Source organism: Cryptomeria japonica, chromosome 1 (genome assembly GCF_030272615.1).
Source record: "Cryptomeria japonica chromosome 1, Sugi_1.0, whole genome shotgun sequence".
NCBI classification, from domain to species: Eukaryota; Viridiplantae; Streptophyta; class Pinopsida; order Cupressales; family Cupressaceae; genus Cryptomeria; species Cryptomeria japonica.
In genome coordinates this window covers 116024928-116048543 of record NC_081405.1, presented here as the reverse complement: position 1 = coordinate 116048543, position 23616 = coordinate 116024928, and positions in this window count along the sequence as shown.

Genomic DNA, 23616 nt, shown 5'->3' with positions numbered 1-23616 from the left:
CCCCTTGCTATTTACCTAGGCGGTTATGTTGATTATTTGAAAAAATTTCGCCTTGTTTTATTTCCTTCTAAAGTGTCGGGCCCTGTAAACGCCAATCAACTTGAGAAAAGATCCGACGGTTGGTGCTATTTTGCAAGGGTTAAGTGCTCACCCTTTAAGGCCGCGAAATAGCGAGAATGAATATCAGCCATCCATGTGTCGTGACGGAGGAGGTAAAAGGTATAGTTGTCAGAGGTAGCTGGAGCCCCGTGGCTTTCTTCCGGCGTATTAAAAGGTAGCACGTGGCACAAGTCACCACAGTCAGTGGGCCCACCATTCCTCAGGACCAAGGGTTCAAAAGTGGGCCCCAAAGATGAGTCGGCTCACAGGTGGAGATGACCTGGCAGGGACAGCTCTTACAATTCATTGAGACCCCGTGGCTCCTTCCAGCGAATGAAAAAGTGATAGGTCAGCTCCGAAAATGACAAGGTGCCAGGTGTCCATGGCGTGTCCGTGGGCCCGCCTTTCCTAAAAGCTTCTAACAGGGTTTAAATGTTGAGCAAGTTGAGATATGATCTAACGGCTCGCGCTATTTTGCAGGGGTAAGATGCCCACTTCTTAAGGCCGCGAAATAGCGAGAGTTAACCAGGACCGTCCACGTGTCTTGATGACACACGGTCTAAAAGGAAACTGTGGGTCCCTATGGTTCCTGCTTGATGAATGAAAAATTGATAGGTCGGCTCCGAAAGTGACAAGGCGCCAGGTGTCCATGGTGTGTCCGTGGGCCCACCATCTCTGAGAGCCTTCTCAAGGGGTTAAACACCGATCGACTGCAGAGGAGATCCGACGATTGGCGTTATTTCGCAAGGGTTAAGTGCTCGCCCTTTAAGGCTGCGAAATAGCGAGAATGAATATTAGCTGTCCACGTGGCATGATGATGACATGGCCAAAAGGGAAAAACATGGGCCCGCCACAGTATAAAGGGATACATTCAGCCAGTATCAAAATAGAATGTAAAGGGATTTTCTAAGCCAATGATCAGATGCCGCGTGGTATTATGTAGCCAATAGGAAGATGGGACCCAGACTAAAGACAAAGCCATCAAAATGCAATTCACAGTGAGACACTTGCAGGAAGGCTACGACCCGTTGGAGTTAAAATATGAATTCTCGTATGAATTCGATTTTGAAGGGACGACCGAAGCATGCGGAATCAATGTTATAGTTAAGGCCCAGAGTACAAGCATTTGATTTCCTAACAACCAAGTATAGAGATCTTTTAAAAGGATTTTGCATAAGAGTAACGTAGAGTTATCTTTTGCAAATACAGAGAAGGTGAATCAGTTGCAGAGCGAATTCCTTCAAGCAAGCATCAGGTTCTTTCTTATTTTGCAGCTATTTTTGTGTGGTGTAATAAGTGAAATTATTTTCGTGTTACAGGATTGTTTAAGATGTGATATTCATCTTGTTGCATTTTCAAATGGCTCCTAAAAGGGAATTTTCTGGCAAGGTTAATTATTTAGAAAGAAGTGTATGTGATGACTTTTTAGAGTAGTTGACGCTGTCAACTAACTAGGCATCTAAGGCCAAAGAGTTAGTACCCAAGGCTCCCCGTCTGAAGATTGGAGAAGGATTGTATGACAAAGGTAATTGGTTGAGAGACTCACAGGTTGGAATGTCCGGGTTGGGGCTGTTTAGAGTCGGATTTGGAATGAGAAATTCTCCTACTCCTCAAAATAGTGTTTGGGAATTAGATGTTGGGAAGTTGGTAGTCCCAGGGGTGTTCATGGATATAGATTTGTTAACCCAAATGGCATTGAATTATGATTCAGTTACAAGGTGCATCCGGGATGTAAATGGGAAAACCCTCATGGAAATCAATGCAAAAGAGTTGAGAACAGCGTTTGGGCTCAGTGAGTTTACAAGCTTCTTGGAACCCATAAATTTCACACAATTAGCTCAGGTGTACAGGGCACAGAGGAGTCATCTTAGGAATGGGCCTCTCAAAGAACTTTTTCTGAAAGTAGGAGGGTTAGCAGTTGTAGGGCCCAACACACAAGAGCCTTTTTCATTAAGTATGTTTACCTTGAGGGCAAAAGGGATGTATTGGGCACTTTGCCAAGTTCTAGGAGAGGATGCTGAATCAAATATGCCAAACCATTACTTGCTAATGATTGTTCAAATTTTGAATCCTTCTCTTGCTATTACATTTGATTATGCTTCTTATATTGCCGATGCTATCCATGGAGGGTTGATAGGGATAAAGAATGGAAAGGTGGATAGGCCATTTGGGTGGTATTCACTCTTGATGCACCTCTTTCTCTTCAAAGGTGGTGATTATTTCACCAGTGGTATGGACCTGGTAAAAGAAAAGGAGGGAGAGAAGATGCCGGTACAACTATGGAGTACTGTGTTGTCATGGGACAGAGAGGATGCTAGTTTTCTGAAATTTGATAAATATTTTGCATCCAAAATAAGGACTCTCCTTTGCTCTGACAACCCAAGAGTCCCCAAGGTTCTTCTGGAGTTCTTAAGACCAAAAGAATTCATAGAGAATATCAAGATAGTTCATAACTGGGGTGATATGTACTTATATCCAGTCTCTCCAGTTTTTAGAGTCTTTGGTTTCAGAGGCACCCCATTTTTGTTACCATACCAAGTCCCCCTCAAAGTGGGAATAGCTGAGATTCTTAGACAAATTGGTGACCTGCAAGAGGCAGAGTTAACAGGCAGAGGTAAAGGGACTCTTTTCCCTGCAGCTACAGTAGCCCACCAATTTGTAATCACCAAGGGAGGCTGGAAATGTTTTGAGGATTTCCTCAAACCCTACCATTTGTCCACTGCAGTGTCTAGATGTGTTGATCCAGAGGACTTTTACAATGGTGTGTTCCGGAAGAAAGTAGCATGCAGAGGTAGGCCTCATCAATTCCACTTTCCTGAAGACCTCATCAGGAATGAATTTGATTTAGATGAACAGGAGTTGAGGAAGGAAAAGTGGGTGGCTTACAGGAAAGCCCTGGATTTTGTGCATCAATTTGATGCTAGCTATGACCCATTGTCTAGCTTCTTCCCATTGGAAGAGAAGATAAAATTTTTGATTATTTGCTTTGAGGATGTAATGCAAACAATAAAGGAGAAGAGGGAAGTTGTAATCAAGAATAACCCTGAGAAAGCAAGAATGATTTTGGGAAAATCGGCTCCCACTAAAGCAATCCCTCCTAGTGATTACACCCTGCATAAGAAAGCAGGTTATAGTGTGCTGGTGTCTACAACAGGGGAGCCCTCTTCATCCAAAGGAAAGAGGAAGTCACAAGAAGTCATTGACATCCAGGACAGCCCAAAGAAGCAGAGGGTGGGAAAGGAAGTGCAATCAGATACACCCCTGTATTCCCCATCCCAATCCCCTCTCCACATAGGAGATGAGCAAGCAGCAACTGAATACCTCTCTCAGTTGGGCAGCTTGGGGGAGATTGCATATACATATGATGAAGTGGAAGAAGGGATGCCAGAAGAACCCACTGAAGCACAGATGGACATCACTTCAACTGAACTCAAAGGCCAGGAGTGGGATCCAGAGATAAAGAAGGCCACTAGTGCCTTTCTAGCTGATGATAGCTTTGTCACATCTGAAGCATTCATACAATTTATCTGGAAGCAGCATATAGATAAATATAATGCTAAATGTGAAGCAAGAAAGGCAGAACAGCCTAATAAAGATCCAGCCTCAGTGGAGGAAGAAATAAAATAGGAGATGATGGAAGAATTCAAAACCATCACTCCTGAACAGGGAAGGGATCTAGTAGCACAAGCTGGAGTGCTCATTTTACCAGAATGGAATATTGCTGACGCTCTGGTGCTGGATGTAGTAAGAAAGGAGACCAAACCCATGGAAGGGGTTACATTCAGTAAGGACAATGCTGCACTAGTCATGTGGTCCCTTAAAAGAAATGAGGATAAGAAAGGTAAGGACACCTCAGGGACAAGTCACATTGGTGGATTGATGATCAAGAGAGTAGAGAGTACAGGGGTAGTAGAGGCTGCTAGCACTGTGCTAGAGACTGCCAAATTTAGTGTTGCAGTGGCTGAAAAGGAAGCCAAAGAAAAGGAGGCCCTCCAGCTTAAATTGGAAACAGTTTTGAAGGCTTATGATAGTGCTAAGGAGGAGATAAGAGGCAAAGATAGCATTATTGCTAAATTGCAGAGCCAACTAGCAGGACAACACCAACAAGGTGAGTCTTCAACATTAATGATCACCTCTTCTCCTACAAGACCTCCACCTACTAGCCCCATCATTGAGCTCCCACCGTCTCCTGTGCCTTCCAGCTCTCAAATGATTGAGATAACTTCCCAAGAATTGGAGAATCTAAAGCAGACTCAGGCCTATTATGCGGGGAAGTATGAGGAGAAGATAAAAGCCACAATCTCCAGTTTTGCAAACACTATAAATGTCTCACTCCTTCACAATAGTGTAGGAAAGGTTATGGAGATATGGACTGAATTAAGAAGAGATAAGGCCATTTTGACACCCATTTTTGACAGATGGAGGCCTAGGGAGCAAGACTTAGAGTTCATGTGTGTTTCCTGTGATAAAGCAAGAGCTAATCCCATTATCAAATCCACTTCTGATATCACTAAGAGTTTATTGCAATTGGCAACAGAGGTGGATAATGTGGAAAGAAGGGTTAAATTACTTAAGAAGGAATACACTGATCAAGTTTGTGAGTTGCTCCCAGGGATTTTTGCCAATCCAGATCAGCTAAAAGATAAGCAGATATGGCTCAATGAGATGGATGCCAAGTTGTCAGCAAGGGTCAAAGGAATCATTGATCTGGATGATACCTCTTTCTTTGTTATAACCATACAGGAAATAGAAAGAATTAAATCACACTATAGTTTTCTTAACTCAGAAGTCAACAAACTGAGGAATTCTTGGAAAAGGTTGACTAAAGTTAAGAATGATGTGATTAGTTTTGTATGGCCGACAGAGGAAACATATAGTGAGTGGGGAGTTAAATATTCCACTCAAGATCCGGAGCAGTTGGAGGGCACCCCTGAAGAGCCAGAAGAGGTTACAACTGAACAACCCGTTGAACAGACTGCTGGGGAATCTAAGAAGAGCGCATAACTGATTCATGCAAAAAATTGTAACCTCTTCAATTTTTGAAATAATTGTAACAAACTTTCCTCGAGAAGTCCGAAGCTTTGTGCATCTATATTGTTATAAATGGATACCAGGACTAGAGAGAAAGGGATCACAAAATTTTTGTAAGAAAATGCTGCAGAAATATTATCTGAGCTTTTCCAAAAGTTTAATGGAGAATCAGACTTTTGTAAAATCTTTTCAAATGAATATCAATATACAGGCCGTCAGTTTTGAGTGAAGCTTGGTGTCGTCTTCAAACTTGTCCTTAAGTTTATTTACTGTTTTCACTCTGAATAATCCAGGATTTTCTGTTTGATTGAAATTGTAAGGCAATCTCAGTATGGGTGTTTTTAGCTTTTCTCTTTAGGAGGGAAATTAAATATGCATGATCATTCTTACCAGTAAATACTTTGGGAGAAACTTTGAATTTTGAGGACCATAGTTTAGTTTGAAGTGATTGAATTCTTGTTGGTGTTAGGCATTCGCAAGGATTAATGGAACCAAGTTGATGGGAAGTATAGAGATATTTTGTTTCAGGAGTTTTATTTGAGTTTGAGTGACTCTGTAGCCTTGGATAAAGCACTGGTACTAATCGAAGTTGTTTATTGCATGCTTTGTTGATCAAATATGCTGAAGTTGAGTATTGTTTCATCCTTTGTTTTCAGTTGTTTTCAAGGTGAATAAACCCACTAGTTTTCTGGACTGGTTTGCTGTGGGTTTGTTGTTTAAGAGTGTGAAGTTAATTCACAAAGGGTATACCCACCTGGGCTCAAAGAATAGCCCGAAGTGTAGAAGGTCTAACCAAACCTTGTCATATGTTGTCTCTAGAATCCCTTTATCCTTGATGTCTTCTCGGTACCCATTTTAGATTGTATTATTAAGGGCATTGAAGGGGAATCAGATTTTGAGAACAACAGGAAACACCTTTAAACTATGCCTAGGAGTCCATTTAACCCTTTTTAAATCCATTTGAAGTTAATTTTCGGATCAAACCTAAGTTGACCACCCCAAGGATTCTCTACCCAAGGAAAATATAGAACCACATTAAATTATTTGAAAAAGCTATGGTTAAAACAACTCCCTCCAAGAGACAATTCAAAAAAATCAAGACATAAATCAACACATGTCAAGTGACACAATAAAAATAATTTTACAAAATTACACATGAAATTTTGTCTCTTGTTGGATTTACACAATTTCGTAAATTCAATTTAACACACATGCCACATTCACTTTCACAAATAAAATACAATACAAATGGGGTGTTGTCTCTCCAAATAGACAAACCCTGGTTTTACGAACGTACATAGGTCTAGGTTTGGTTCTCCATAATGTTTCCATGGTCACATGGATAATTTTCCTGTCCATCTCAATTACACATTAGTACTTCCAAATAACCTCATATAACATTTAAACACATGAATAAGAATACACGTCAAACACTCTGCATACAATAAATATTAAACAAAATCAATATATCTTGTATCAAAATAAATCCACATAAACAATTATCATAATCCTCATAATTTTGATCCACACATAAACATGCATCCTATTTCAATCATCATAGTAAAGTCCTGCAATTCCAATAATGACATACATCATCACAAAGTAATCCTATTCTAGAATCATATAGAGTTCTATATCTATAATGCATAGAAATGAAACATCATTATATATCAATGTTATCCAAATCATGAAATCATATAAGTTCCAAATCCATAATGCATAAAAATAAAGCATCTATAATAGTCTCAACATGAAAAATATTGAAATGCTAGGATGAGTTGGGGTAGGGCCTCACACCCTCCCCCTCTAGGCATGAACTTCCTCTTGGAGTTCATCAAAAAGATGGGGGTACTGTGATCTCATACGTGCTACATCCTCCCATGAAGTCATAACCTCATCATAGCAATCCCACTGGACCCTAACCTGGTCCATCTCTCAACCTCGAAATGCCAGCGTCTGATGTGCCAAAATGCGAATGGGCTCCAAAGCTAGTTATCTATCCGACTCCACCTACAAGGCATCCCAATCTAAAATTTGAGACTCATCATAGATATACTTCCTCAAAACTAATACATGAAACACATTGTGGATGCGTGACAGGCTAGCTGGGAATGCTAAACAGTAGGCAACTAGTCCTATCCTCTCAAGGATCTCAAATGGTCCTACAAAGCGAGGTGCGAGCTTAGAACCCTTTCCATAATGGATTGGACTCTTATGCGGTCACACTCTCAAGAAGACTCTATCTCCAACCAAGTAGCTATGATCTATCCTCTTCTCATCTGCATATTTCTTCTATCTATCTTGTGCCTCTCTAAGATGCTGCCTAATCAAATCCACCTACTGTTCCATATCCCAAACTATCTCGGGACTAATAGCAACTATGTTCTCTATGCGGTCCCAACTCAATGGTGTCCTACAAGGCTTATCGTATAATGCTTGATAGGGTGGCATCCCCAAAGAAGTGTGATGCCCATTATTATAGGAAAACCCCACTAAGGGAAGGTACTCCTCCCATCTAGTCTGATGATCCATGATGTACATGTGAAGCATATCCTCTAACACCTGGTTAACCCTCTCTGTCTGACCATCCATTTCCGGGTGATAAGTTGTATTGAAGTTGAGCTTAGTGCCCATAGCTGCCTGTAATGCCTTCCAAAAGGAAGAAGTGTAGAGGGAATCCCTATCAGAAATAATCTTGTGTGGAACACCATGAAGTTTGACAATGTCTCGCAAGAACACCTGTGCTACTACTGGTGTTGTGAAGGTAGTCTGAACTGGTGAAAAGTGGGCCACTTTGGTCAACTTGTCAACTGTCACCAAGATGGCATCATGGGGATGAGATGACATAAGAAGACCAATGATGAAATCCATGTATATAGTATCCCACTTCCACTCTGGTATCGCACGAGACTGGAGCAACCCACTTGGATGGTAGTGCTCCACCTTGACTCTTTGATACTTGAGGCATCGGGCTACTAACTCAGGAATGAGCTACCACATTCCTAGCTAATGATATAATTGTCTCAAGTCAGCATGCATCTTCTTAACTTTGAGATGTGCTACATAAGGAGCTCTATGAGCCTTCGTGACAATGAACTCTCGCAAACCTTTGGAAGAAGGTACATAGATGCACCCTCTATGGTGTAATAGTCCATCAGACTCCAAGGAATAATCCACATATTTCCCTTCTAGAGTAGCCTGAGATCATATTACTTGACAAACCTCTAAATACCATCCATCCTCTGGCAACTGCTGCAATATCCGATCTCTCAAATCCATGCTCATAGATATGGTGTATACCTCGTGACATCTCCTACTCAAGGCATCTGCAACTACATTTTCTTTCCCTTTGATGTAGTGAATGTCAAAATCATACTCGCACAAGAACTCCATCCATCTTTGTCGTCGTACATTAAGGTTTGACTGAGTGAATATGTATTGAAGACTTTGATGGTCTAAATGAAGCTCAAAATGATGACCCAAAAGGAAGTGTCTCCACCTCACAAGTGCATGCACTACTGCTACAAGCTCAAGCTCATGAGTAGTATAATTCAGCTCATGAGTCTTAAGTTTCCTAGACTCAAATGTTATAGCCCTACCATCCTGTATAAGGTGTGCTCCTAAACCCTCTAGGGAAGCATCTGTGCAAACCATGAAGTCAGCAGAGGGATCTGGTACTAGAAGAATAGGTGCGCTAGTAAGAGCCCTTTTGAGTTCCTGAAAGGCCCTCTCACACTTCTCTGTCCACTCAAATTTCTTCCCTTTAAGCTGAAGAGAAGTAATAGGATGTGCGGCTCTAGAAAATCCCTCAACAAAGCATCGGTGATAACCTGCTAAGCCCATGAAGCTCCTGACCTCTGTCACACTGGTTGGCACAAGCCAATCCATAATAGCTCTGATCTTGGATGGATCTACTGAGATCCCATCATCGAAAATAACATGCCCAAGGTACTTGACCTCTGATCAAAAGAAAGCACACTTTGACAAACTACCAAACAACTATTTGTCCCTCAAACACTACAAAACCTATCTCAGGTGCTTTTCATGCTCCTTCTCATTCCGAGAATATATCAATATATCATCAAGGAACACAATCACAAAGCAGTCCACAAATGTGTGGAATACCCCATTCATGAGGCTCATGAAAATAGATGGAGTATTCGTAAGACCAAATGGGACCATGGTGAACTCATAGTGGCCATATCTAGTGCGAAATGTGGTCTTGTGGATATCACTTTCCACTATCCTCAACTAATGGTATCGTAACTTCAGATCAATTTTGGAAAATACTTTGGCACCCTGAAGTTGGTCGAATAAATCATTGACTCTGGGCAAGGGATATTGGTTATTGATGGTTACTTTATTCAAGTGATGATAATCCATGCATAATCGGAGAGATCTGTCCTTCTTCTTCACAAAGATGACTGGTGCACCCCAAGGGGATATGCTAGGATGAATGTGACCCTTCTCTAGGAGTTCCTCAACCTGCATCTTGATCTCATTAAGCTCATTTTTGGTCATCCTATAAGGTGCTCTTGAAATTGGCTCAGCTCCTTGTACAAGGTCTATATGAAAGTCAATCTCTCTATGGGGTGGCATCCCAGGTAGCTCTAAAGGAAACACGTCTGAATATCCCTTAAGGATAGGATGGTCATCAATCGATGTTTCCTTTTCATCCTCTTCCTCTCTATCACTGATAGTGATGGCAAATAGCTGACATCCCTTTTGCATGCTCCACTTAAGCTGTATTGCGGAAATCATATGAAGAGACACGGGTCTCTGAATCCCTGTGTTACTATGGGTGAACCCTGATCATCCTCACACTCGATTTTTTTCTGACAGCAATCCATCTTGGCTCTGTGGGCATAAAGCCAATCCATGCCAAGTAAGATGCCATATGATCCAAGTGGTGTAACTCTAAGGTCTACTAAGGTGGTGGTATTGCCAATCTACAGTTGGCATGCCCTAACCTCTGATTCCACTGACACTCTAGCCCCTGAAGCTAGCTCCACTTCCTAACTGACACCCTATCTAGTTGCCACTAGCCCACAATGCTCGACAACCAATGGAGATATAAAGGAGTCTGTAGCTCCTGAATCAAATAATATAGATACATTGTTACCTCTGATCGTACCTACAACCTGAATGACTGTGACCTGGTTCTCTTCCTGGTGATTGTCAACTGCTGCAAAGACTCTATGGGACCTACCCATATCTCCAACTATAGGCTTTGATGCTGCCATCCTCTAATTCCCTACCATCTGACCCTGAGGACACTCTCTCACCATGTGCCCCATGGTCCACATGTGAAACAAGCACTGCGTGCCTGAAATTGGATGCCCTAAGGCCTAGAGAAAGATTTTTCCCTTGTCCTACTAGAACCATTATACCCACCCCTAGAGGACTGTTGAGTCCTCGCCGGAGGTGTGTAAGGAACTTGAGATCGCTGATCTCGCCTCTGACCCTGAGACTGCCACTACTATTGTGACTGTTGCGGAGGAGGGGGTTTGGAGAACCCCTGTGTGTTTCTGTTATTTCCCTTCCAATGGGGTTTCTGAAATCTGTATATTTGGGGTATAGGGTTTCAGTTCTAGAACCGATCCCTTGTATCATGTGGCCTGACTTGAATCTCCTTTGCTATTAGTGCCTTCTCCACGGTAACCCGAAGGCTCCCTGGAGCGGACATCCTCACTAGTCCTGCTATGTCGGCATTTAGCCCTCTGATGAAATGGTTGATGAGAAGTTTCTCATCTTTCAGGTAGTCCATGTATGGCAAGAGCTTGAAGAATTTTCTCTCATACTAGGTCACTGAGACATCCTTTTTTTGGAGGTCATGGAACTCATTTATCCTACGCTGTCTGTAATGCTCTAACAAGTACCTCTCCCTGAACCTCTCTGTAAAAATCTCCCATGTGAGAGTGTCAGCAACTAAACCACACTTGTATTCCTCCTATTTCCACCATATGGAGGTTGTTCCTCTCAATAGGTGGACTGCTACATGTGCCTTTAGATTTCTCTCATAAGAGCGCAATGCAAAGCACCTATCAAGGCTCAAAAGCCAAGCCTCAACTTCTACCCCGTCGGTAGATCCCCCAAAAGATGGTGGCTGGAGGCGCATAACCTCCCTGATAAGATCCCTTGGATCCTGACGTGCTCTCTCATAATAGACTGGCTCTGCCACTAGAGGTGGTCTTGGTAGGTGCACAAACTCAGGCTCATTCCCACCCTAGCTCTCTATAGGAATAGGAGGTGGACTCCTGCTCTATTCCCTATCTGTCGATCTATGACTCCCTGAGTTCTATTTTTCAACATGATGATCCCCGGTTGGAAACCTATCCTGGACTATACCAATCAGGTTCTGGAGTGCTTCTAAGATGTTTCGGTTTGGGTCAACTGGCTGTTCGGGAGGAGCCTCTGGGTTCGCTTCCAGAACTGATTCCTCCCTATCTACCTCTTCGCGTGCTATGCGTACACGCCTAGGTCCCCTTCTGCACTTGCGAGCTTGTCGTGTAGTCGGAGGCATCCTTAAGAGAAAAATAAAATAAAATAAATTAAATAACTAATTTCTTTGGAAAAATATTTAACTAATTAAATTTAAATAATCTAGAAAATTAATATAATAAAATTAATTAAATATTTAAAGCGAAACGTAATGGAGAAAGGTTCCTAGCATTGGAAACTTGGCTCTGATACCAAAATGTCATGCCCAAACTTTTGGGCACGAACAGGATAAATTTTTTTTTTTAAATCACAACTTAATAACATTAAATGTTGCTAATACGAGACACACCTATCAAGTTTTGTCTTAACTATGTTTGAGTTAACTTTAATCTCTAACTCAAGTAAGCGAAAATAATATTTAACTTAAATGTGGAATAATAAAATGATTATTTATTATCTCATCAATCTTTAATCAATAAATTAATGTGGTCAATTAAATGACATAGATAAAAATTAATCTCCAATAACCATTATTTATTTTTTCAGAACTAATTAAATTAGTCCTAGCACTTAGTTTATAACTGTCTATATTTTATTTTAAAAATAGTTAAAATATGATTACACTAATTCGACATAGGCTCACTTAAACTCATAACGAAAAATCATCCTATAAAGTTTAATCTCCAAAATCTATATCAGATTAAACTACAAAAATAATAATAAAATATTAAACATCATTTTAAAATATACCGTTATGTTTATCAAAAACATATATATTCCCATATGTTTATTTTAAACATATATATAGATTAAAAAAAACACTTAATAAAATATTAAATCTAACATTTGCTCTACCCCTTCATATTTTAAACTCTCTCTCTCTCTCTCTCTCTCTCTCTCTCTCTCTCTCTCTCTCTCTCTCTCTCTCTCTATCTATATATATATATATTTGTGTGTGTGTGTGTGTGTGTGTGTGTGTGTGTGTGTGTGTGTGTATATAAATAAATATGTTTTCTCTTTATTACAAGATATCCATGCAATCCCTAACTTTATTTTTATAAGAATAAACCCTTTTATATTTTTCATTCCTTAATTCATACTATTACATTTTGAATACCCTAACCCAAACTAGGTTAGGGTTTTGAATTTATTCTTTTTTTTTGTGCAGGGGCAGAGTGCATGACAATGGGGAGGTGGGCGGCCAAAGTTATTTTGAATAAGGGGGGGGCGGGGGGGGGGGCGTTTGCAGCGGCCATGGAGGGGGCAACCACTATCGAGCCTGCAGGTCGCGGCCCACAGAGGCAAACTAGGCCGCTGCTGTGGGATGCGGCCCGCAACCCACCAGTGCCATCGCTATGGGACGCCATCCACAATGGGGACCGAAGCCTCCCACTATGGGTGGCGGCTATGGCCGCCGTTGGGGTTCGCCACCCACTATTGAGGGAGGGACCCCGCCCTTCCCAACGGTTTTCAAATGTTTTTTTTTTTTAAAATTAATTAATATATAATTTATATATATATATATATATATTTATATATATTTATATATATATTATATATAGAGATGCATGTTAAAAATAGTTGTAGTATATATATATTAGCTGTTTTTGATACCCAAGCTAACTCTATTATGCAAAAATACAGATAGCATATTTTTCTTTTATTTTTTTTGATAAAACAAAAATAATTTTTTTAAAAATAGATTGATTTAAATCAATGTATTTTTAAACAAAAAAATCAAATATCATAAAACAGAGATAAACTATTTGATCTTAGATTTATTTTCTACAATTAAATGATTGACAACATTCCATAAAATTAAACAGCAACTATATAAATAGGATATTATCTAAATTAAATAGACTATTTAACTCTAGGTTTTATTTTCTGCAAATTAATAGAATGACAGAATTCAATAAATCTAAATAGAAACTATATAAATGACAGAGTTTAATAAGATGTATTCAGCAACTACATTAACGTAGATTATTTTAATTAAACTTAGAGATATGCATAGGGAAATAAACTTGAATATTTGTTTTCAAGTAACATGCATGCAATCATTAAAACTTCAAGAACAATACAAAGCGTAACACTCCACATAAATAAATCATTTTGCAACCAAATAATACTTAATAAAACAATGTATTTCCTTAAGGTATATTTAAAATACTTTATAGCCAACTTTTACAAATGGACCTCTCATTTCTATTAAATGAGGACCTTAAAAATAAAAGATACATTTCCTTTCGAAAATAGATACAACATAGTTTCCCTTCACATTGCTACAACTTAGAAACATAAATATTCCATTTTCCAATATTCTTTTTTTTTTTTGCAAACAAATAAACCCAGCAACTCTACTTGTCCTTTTCTTTCCTTTCAACAACCTGCAAATAAATCAAAAGGCCATGACCATGGAGTGCTCACCTCCTAGCCTAGGCTAACTAGCAGCCACCTTTGAACTTGGAGAACCAAGCCCTAGACAGGATACAAAAATGCAAACACAACAAGCAGGGGAAAACAATCACAACAACATATTCCCAACCAAGGCTACATTGCACCACAAAATGTGATGATTTTACACGGGTGGTAGTGGACCAAATACCCTAAGGAGACTACAAGTATGGTAAAAACACAAAGCCACCTCATGGAAAGAAAAATATATCATAAGTATAATAACCCCACATCCTTATGCGCCCCAAGGCATTCATGCCTTATTTCCTTCCTTATGACCCCCAAATGCATAAACAAGCCATGCAGCAAGGGTCACATAAATATCCCTTGAGATCACTCTCATAACAAGAGCCTCTCACTCGAGGGTTGTCAAACTTCTACCACCCACAAGACCATCCTCTCTTCCAAGAATAGGAGGTCTTGGTTACTCCCAAAACACAGAGTACATACAAGAAATAAAAGACATAACACGTAATAATTTTCACAAATTAAAAAGCAAGAGAACAACTTTTTCCACACAAACAATCTTTCCAAAATAACATGCAACATGAAAGAAAACAAGAAGAAGTTAAACCAACCTTCAACTGCCCAAAGGTATGCTAGATCTAGTTGAGGATGAGCAGCCCAATTCCACAATCCTCATTTTTCTACACTTAGCCAAATTCCTATACCAAATCCTTTTCTTTTCAAAATTGCCTTGTCTCCAAAAATGTAGAGTGGGTGATTACCCGCAAAATATCTCATTCTTTCCTAAGAAGACCTCAGTGAGAGTTCTCATAGGTTTCTAAATTGAAAAAGGAAAAAGTCCAAAAAAGATCAAAAGGGATCTCTCACCAAAAAGGAAAGTTAACTAACCTAGATGAAGCCTTCTAAATTCAATTTTCGCACATCTTAGAAAACTCACTTTTTAGGGTGACTAAACAGTCACATGGGAGTTGTCACATGCCTAAAATTACTCCTAACCCTTAGGTATACCTTATGGGCTTTAGGAAACACTTTTAAACTACCCCTAGGAGTCCATTTAACCCTTTTTAAACCCATCTGAAGTTAATTTTCGGGTCAAACCTAAGTTGACCACCCCAAAGATTCTCTACCCAAGGAAAATATCGAACCACATTAAATTATTTGAAAAAGCTATGGTTAAAAGAACTCCCTCCAAGAGACAATTCAAAAAAATCAAGACATAAATCAACACGTGTCAAGTGACACAATAAAAATACTTTTACAAAATTACACATGAAATTTTGTCTCTTGTTGGATTTACACAATTTCGTAAATTCAATTTAACACACATGCCACATTCACTTTCACAAATAAAATATGATACAAATGGGGTGTTGTCTCTCCAAATAGACAAACCCTAGTTTTACGAACGTACATAGGTCTAGGTTTGGTTCTCCATAATGTTTCCATGGTCACATGGATAATTTTTCTGTGCATCTCAATTACACATTAGTACTTCCAAATAACCTCATAGAACATTTAAACACATGAATAAGAGTACACATCAAACACTCTGCATACAATTGATATTAAACAAAATCAATATATCTTGTATCAAAATAAATCCACATAAACAATTATCATAATCCTCATAATTTTGATCCACACATAGATATGCATCCTATTTCAATCATCATAGTAAAGTCTTGCAATTCCAATAATGGCATACATCATCACAAAGTAATCCTATTCTAGAATCATATAGAGTTCTATATCTATAATGCATAGAAATGAAACATCATTATATATCAATGTTATCCAAATCATGAAATCATATAAGTTCCAAATCCATAATGCATAAAAATAAAGCATCCATAATAGTCTGAACATGAAAAATACTGAAATGCTAGGATGAGTCAGGGCAGGGCCTCACAAGTGCCTTATTCTCATGCCTCCAATTATTGTATACCATTTAAGGATGATATCTCTTAAATGGTTGTGAAAATAAGGAAGATAGATCTTCCTAAGCATAACCATTCCCCACAATCCATAGTCTAGGGTGTTCATGGTGGTCAAAAGGCTCTAAAGGTGGTATAGTTTTCATCTTTTTGGTTTCTTTCTTGCTATGGTTTGGCTATTGGTGATTTTTCCTTTATTTGTTTTCTAAACGGTTTCACATGTGCCTTTCAAAACCTATTTTTCCTTGTGTTTGGTTAGTTGTTGGTTTAGAGAAACTAGTTTTCTATAGTGTCGTCAGTGGTTGTTGTTTGGCAATGCTTATCTTGTTCAGTAGTTGTTTGTTTTCATCTTACTATCAACTCCATGTGGGTTGATTCTTTATGCCTATTTTTGGGCTTTGGGTCTGCTATGTTTTTCCTTTTTTTTCTCTTTCATACAACTTTTTGTAAAGGGTTTCAAGGTCCCTTAAAAACCTACTTCATTCTTTAAGAAAAAACATGAATATAACATATTAGTGAAAAACAACTCTACTTACATGTGTCATTTTATAATGTTATTGTTGGTATTATGGATGTGTTGCATTAGTTTTGTCATTGATGTCAACACTTATCCTTCTAGAGATCTATGGTTATGTTGAATTGGCACATTGTGTTCACCAGCAAGGTTGGTGACTTATGCACAATCATCTGTATATTGTTCACCAGCACTGAGGATGACTTGTTATCATCAGGAGACCACTTAATTAAGTCAAAGACATGGTTTGGATACTTGGTTTTGGTATTTTGGTTAATGGTCTACTCGAGTTGACATATTTGTTGTTACAGACATATTGCTCAAGGTTATGGACCGGTATGCATTATCTATTCCAGATCAGCATGACACGTTATGGAGATAATTTATTGATTGGATATTGTTGTAAATGTATTGAGCCGACATGATGCATCGCATCTTGACTTGTTTGTAATTGATTTAATTGTAATATTCTTAGTGAGCCGACCTACACATTTGGTCTTAGGTTTTGTATATATGTAAGATCTCATTTGTGAGATGAAAAAAAGGAAATAGGGTATGTAAGGTTATGGTATGGTATTGTAACATGGTATGTGCAAATATTGAAGATTATATGAGCAGACCATAGAGAAGGTTCAAGGAAGGTTTGAAGGTAATTATCAGAGCTTTTTCAGTACTGAATCCAACATTGGAGATGCTATTTTGAGAAGTTCATTATTCTAGCATTTAACCATCCTATTGTAGTCATGCGACTCCCATTTGAGCAGTGTGCTCTAGGCAGTTGGCCTTTCTGCATGTGTAGACCCCATTTGTATACACATACTATCTGCAGTAGTATCATCTGATTGTGGGTAAGGTTTCCCACCGTGGTTTTTCCCCTTACAAGGTTTCCACATTAAAAACTCTGTGTTATGTGTTGTGGATGTTGTTTCTCTTTCTATTTCATGCATTTAGTTTCACCAGTATTGATATTAATTGTTAATCTATTAACCGACATTAAGTTTGGTTTATCGGTATCAAGTATCAAGTTTGATTAAGTTATAATTGGGTTAAAATTAAGAGATAATTGATTCAACCCCCCACCCTCTCAGTTGCCTTCTAGTTCCTAGCAATTGGTATCAGAGCCAAGTCCTCTTTTTGCAAAATCTTGACAGCTTGAGGAGATCCTATGGCAACAAACATTTTCAAGAAGGACAATCTGAAACTTGATGGAGCTAACTATGGTATATGGAAGATCAAAATGGAGACATGTCTGAATTGCATTGGAAGAGACATATGGGAATTTACAAAGAATGGCTATGTTCATCCTACACTGAATCAACCTAATCCACCAACATTGGGAAAAGATCAATAAAATGATTGCAAAGTAAGAGAAGCACTTTTGAGCACATTTCTGATCAGCAAATCATGTGATTATCAGACTAATCTACTGCTAAATCTATTTGGGATAAATTGGAGACATTGAATGAAGGAGATACCACTGTCAAAATTGCAAAACTGGAATGTGTCCAGGTCAGGTATGAAAATTTGAAAATGGAAGAAGATGAAAGAATTTCTGCTTTTATGGAAAGAGTTAATGAAATTGTTTTAGAAATACAATGTTGTGGAGGATCCTTAAGTGATGATGAAATTGTTTCTAAATTTTTAAGAGCATTGCCACTGGCATACAAAATGAAAGTAACTGCTATTTATGAGTTGAGAACAATGCCTAATACATCAGTATTTAGGGATACCTTGGTTGGAAAACTTTTAGCATTTGAGCTTGAGGAATTTGGTCTTGTTGCTACAATTATAACAGATTTAGCCATTAGAGCATCATCATCTACAACATCATCATCATCATCTAACAAATCTGATTGGAAAGCACTTTATGCAAGAGAACTTGAAGATATACAAAGGGAAAATGAAGAACTGGAAGAACTTGAAGCACTATTTGTAAGGAAAATGTCTAAAGGTCCAATTGGAAGTAAGTATGAAGGTAAAGGACCATTTAAATGTTTTAATTGCAATAAATTTGGTCATATGGCATCTAGATGTCCTGAAAGACATGCAAGATTGAGAGAGGAAGCTAAAAGAACATATAAGCCTAACCCTGAATATCATAGATACAGATTTAAGAAGAACAGAGACAATCTTGTTACTATGTTGATGAAGGAGTTAATGATGATTCTGATGAAGAACTGACAATGGATGGGCTTTTTTTGCAATAAAAGAAGATCAATAGACACCTACTATTCCACCGGTAGAGTAGGCCCTAGTAGCTAAAATTGAAGAAAATGATGAATGGATCATAGAATCCAGATGTTCACATCATATGACTGGTAAAAGTAAATTCTTATCTTTTCAGGAATATAGTGGAGGTCTAGAAAGATTTGGTGATGATAAAGCTTGTTTGATCAAAGGAAAAGGCACTATATCTTTGGATGGTAAGCACAATACTAACAATCTTTATTATGTTGAAGGTTTGAAGCATAATCTTTTGAATGTTGGTCGATTAGTTGAAAAGAGATTTTAGTTATAGTTCAAGAATGGTAAATGCAAAATGATGAACAAAACTGGATTGGAGATTGCAACCAGTAATCAGACTAAAGGTAATATCTTTCATTTGAACAACAGTGACAAGACATGCTTGATTGCACATATTGATGAAAGTTGGCTATAGAATAAGAGACTTTCTCATGTAAATTTTGATTGCATTGTAAAGATCAGTTCAACTAGGCAGTAAGGGATTTACCTAACATTGTGAAACCTCATAATCCAGTATGTAAGGAATGTCAAATGGGAAAGCAAGTTAGAACAACCTTTAAGAGTATTTCTGAGAAATCCAATAATGTTCTTGATTTAATTCATATTGACTTGTGTGGTTCGGCAAGAACAAGAATTCTAGAGGGAGATAGGTACTTTATGCTAATTATTGACGATTATTCTAAAATGTGTTGGGTTACTTTTCTCAGTGAGAAATCAGAAGCTTTTGGAAAATTCAAATTATTCAAGGTAATGGTAGAGAATGAAACCAGTAAGAAAATAAAATATTTAAGATCTGATCAATGAGGTGAATTTACATCTAAGGAATTTAATACATTTTGTGAAGTAAAAGGAATTGGAAGACAACTATCAGCACCTCAGATGCCTCTTCAAAATGGAATTGTGGAAAGGAAAAACAGAACTAGTCTAGAAGCAGCTAGAAGCATGATATTGGAAGCAAATCTACCTCATGTGTATTGGAGAGAAGTAGTGAATACAATGGTTTACACTTTCAACAGAGTTCACATCAAAGGTGAAACCAGTAAGACCCCTTATGAACTATGGTTTGGTAATACTCCCACTCTTAAATACTTCAGAATTTTTGGAAGCAAATGCTAGATTAGGAGAGATTAGTATATTGGTAAATTTGATCCTATAAGTGATGAAGGAATATTTCTTGGTTATTCATCTAAGATCAAGGCATATAGATGTTTTAATAAAAGATTGCAAAAAATCATTGAGAGTGCTAATGTGAAGATTGAACACTTTAGAGGAAATTCAAGGTCTGTAGATTTTGAACCGGCAGTTGAGATGATCATAAATGAACCTATACAGAGTGCACTGGTACAAAGTGTGGATCCGATCACACCGACATCACCAGAGAATTCCACAGTGACTGAAGAACAGCAACATGTGAATAAACCCAGGTATGTAAGACTACATCACTCAAAAAATCAGATAATTGGGAACAAGTATCCAAGTGTTATGACAAGAGGAAGATTGGCAAATGAAGAGGTATGCTTAATTTCTCAAATTGAACCAACATCTATTATTGAAGCTTGTCAAGATGAACATTGGATTAAAGCAATGGAAGATGAACTAGAACAAATTGAAAAGAACAATACATGGACATTAGTTCCTGACCTAAAGATAAAAATGTAATTGGAACTAAATGGGTATTCAGAAATAAACTTAATGTAGATGGTAAGGTAACCAAGAACAAAGCAAGATTAGTGTGTAAAGGATATTCACAGAAAGAGGGAATTGATTATAATGAAACCTTTGCATCAGTAGCTAGAATTGAGGTAGTCAAATTATTTCTTGCATTTGCAGCTCATAAGAACTACAATGTATATTAGATGGATGTAAAATGTGCATTTCTAAATGGTGATCTTGAATAGGAAGTTTACATTGAACAACCTGATGGATTTTCATTGATAAATGTTAAAGTTATGGTTTGTAGATTAAGGAAAGCTTTGTATGGATTGAAGCAAGCTCCTAGAGCTTGGTATGCTAGATTGGACAAATATCTTTTGAAGCTTGGTTACACTAAAGGTAATGCTAACAACAACTTATATTATAAAGTGACTAATGATGACATCTTGGTTATAGAAGTTTTTGTTGATGATATCATTTTTGGAGAAGATGGATTGTGTAAAGACTTTGCTAACAAGATGTAGGAAGAATTTGAAATGTCTATGATTGAGGAGATAAAATTATTTTTAGGATTGCAGATTTCACAAGCTGGTAAAGGTATATTTATATATCAAGCAAAATACTTGAAGGAACTACTGAAGAAATTTGGTATGGAAAACTCTAAACCGGTAAGTACTCCTATGACTACAATTGATAAATTGACATTGAAGGATGATTCATCTCCTATTAATCCGACAAGATAAAAATCTGATAACTCAATGATGAACAGATAGTACTAAACTGGTATCGAGAGGGGGGAGTGAATCAGTGCAAACAAAAATATAGTCCTGAACCAGTTTGACAGTAGACACTTCAAATGCCTGGCAAACAATGACACCAATTTGAAATAGAGTGCAACAGGTAAAGCTAAGAATGACTGAGACAAGCATTAACGAGTTACTCACTTAGATTTTCACTCAACTCAAGACTACACTACCATTTCACCCTTATGCATAAATAGCTAATCTATCAGCAGATCATAATAATAGCTAGTTCAACATGTTTTATTGACAAGCATAAAACACAAAACCATCATATGCTTGACAGACAATAGGAAAGCATCACAAGATAAAAGCATCACACATGACACACATATTTTTCACGTGGAAACCCAACTGGGAAAAACCACAGTGGGGATGAATACCCACAAGCTATTTTTGAACTCTTTAGAAGTCCACTCTGTTAGGAGCCTTGTCAAGTTAAAGACATTACAATAGGTTCTGCTAGGAACCAATCCTGTTAGGGATCACCCAATTAAGGGATGGCTAGAATACCCAGTTAAGGGTTAAACCCTATTAAAGGTTACCTTGTTAGAGGATTTAAAGAACTCAATAGCTAAAGGATTTCAAACTCAATAGCTTTGAATTACCATGTTAAAGGATTTACAACAAGTCAGTTAAGGCTACCTGGTTAAGGGATTTTCCAACTGTTGAGCTGGTTAGAGATCAACAAGTATTACAATGATCTGGTAACAACACTCAATGTTAATGCAGATCCGCTCGAGCTCCTCTTCACCTTCTGCACTTACACTTTGTAGGTATCACTTCTCTCGTTTGGGTTTGGCAAGAATCACGTATCCCTTCTCTTGGATACACACACACAACTTTTGCCAACAACCTCAGAAAGAGACACAACATCGACCTTATAGGAAAATAGATACATCGATAGCATAAACCCTAAACCCTAAACCTATTAGGTTAAGGAATTCAAACGGTTCAATCCTGACCATTGAGCACACTACATTAAATGCAACAGTTCTTGATCCAATCTCAAGACATTCTCCATCGTCCATTTCCATCGATTTTATGGTGGTTGATAACCCATCACACGTTATCACTATTTTATAGACTTCTCACATTCCTGAGGTAGATAGGAACAATCTCCTTCATGCAAGATCCTTCACACGCACAAGGCTTATGTGGCAACATGATCTATTCTTTGTTACAATGCTAACTCATCACACAAAGTCACCGATTGAGCCACATAGGCTTGAAGTACTTAAACTAGAAACCCTAAAGTTGAGACTACCAACCAGTAGTCATACAATACTTCCATTAGCTGGTTCACATAACAATATGTTGGTTCATCATGAACAAACACACCACTTCACTTTGGCACAAATGCCAGTTCACAGTGTTCTATCGGTTCTCTCATATGCCGGTTCTCACTTCTTCAGCATATTGACATCAATGACAACATACAATGTCATTATGTCCTCATACCGGTTCACATAATGCCAACAATCTCCCTCTTTGGCATTGATAGCAATAAATAAGATATCTTCTCTGCTTCACATCTTCTCCCCCTTTGACAACAATGCCAAAGTGGAGGCACAAGCTTCCCTGTTCCATTATGCTGCTCCCCCTGAGGAGTAGCATCCTTCAACACATCAATCCTAAACAAAAATTTGACTATGCAATACCTGAGTGAGGTGGAGCATATACCTTTAGTTTACCTCTTGAAGGGGCAACACCCCTAATTCACCTCTTAAGTACATAAATGTAGCCTAAGGGAGAGGCTTGGTGAATATGTCTGCTAACTACTCCTTACTGGAAACATGTTCCAGTCCAATCTCTTTGTTCTGAATCTTTTCCCTCAAGAAATGATACTTAAGCTCAAAGTGCTTGGTTCTAGAATGTAAAACCGGATTCATGGAGATATTAATTGCACTAGTATTGTCACAAAATATACTTACCGGTTCAGTTATTGGAACTTTGAAGCCATTTAATATATGCTTCATCCAAATTGTCTAAGTGCAGTTCATGAAAGCTGCAACATACTCTGCTTCTGCTATAGACTGAGAGATACAACTGTGCTTCTTACTCATCCATGAGACCAATCTACCACCAAGAAAGAATGCACCACCTGTTGTGCTTTTCCGGTCATCTATATTGCCTACCCAATTAGCTTTTGTGTATACTTTCAAGTTGAAATCCTTGCTATAAGGATACCATAATCCATAGTCAACAGTTCCCTTCAAATACCTAAGAATCCGCTTGACTGCAGCCAAGTGAGATTCTCTTGAGCTTTTCTGGAATCTTGCAATAATGCCAACTGCATGTGCAATATCTGGTCTGCTATGCACTACATAATGCAACCTACCAATCATTGATCGGTATTCCTTCTCATCAACCAATTCTAAGTCATCTTCTTTAGATAGTTTACAACCAGTCACCATCGGAGTACCAACCGGTTTGCTATCTTCCATGCCAAAAGTCTTCAACACCTCTTTGACAT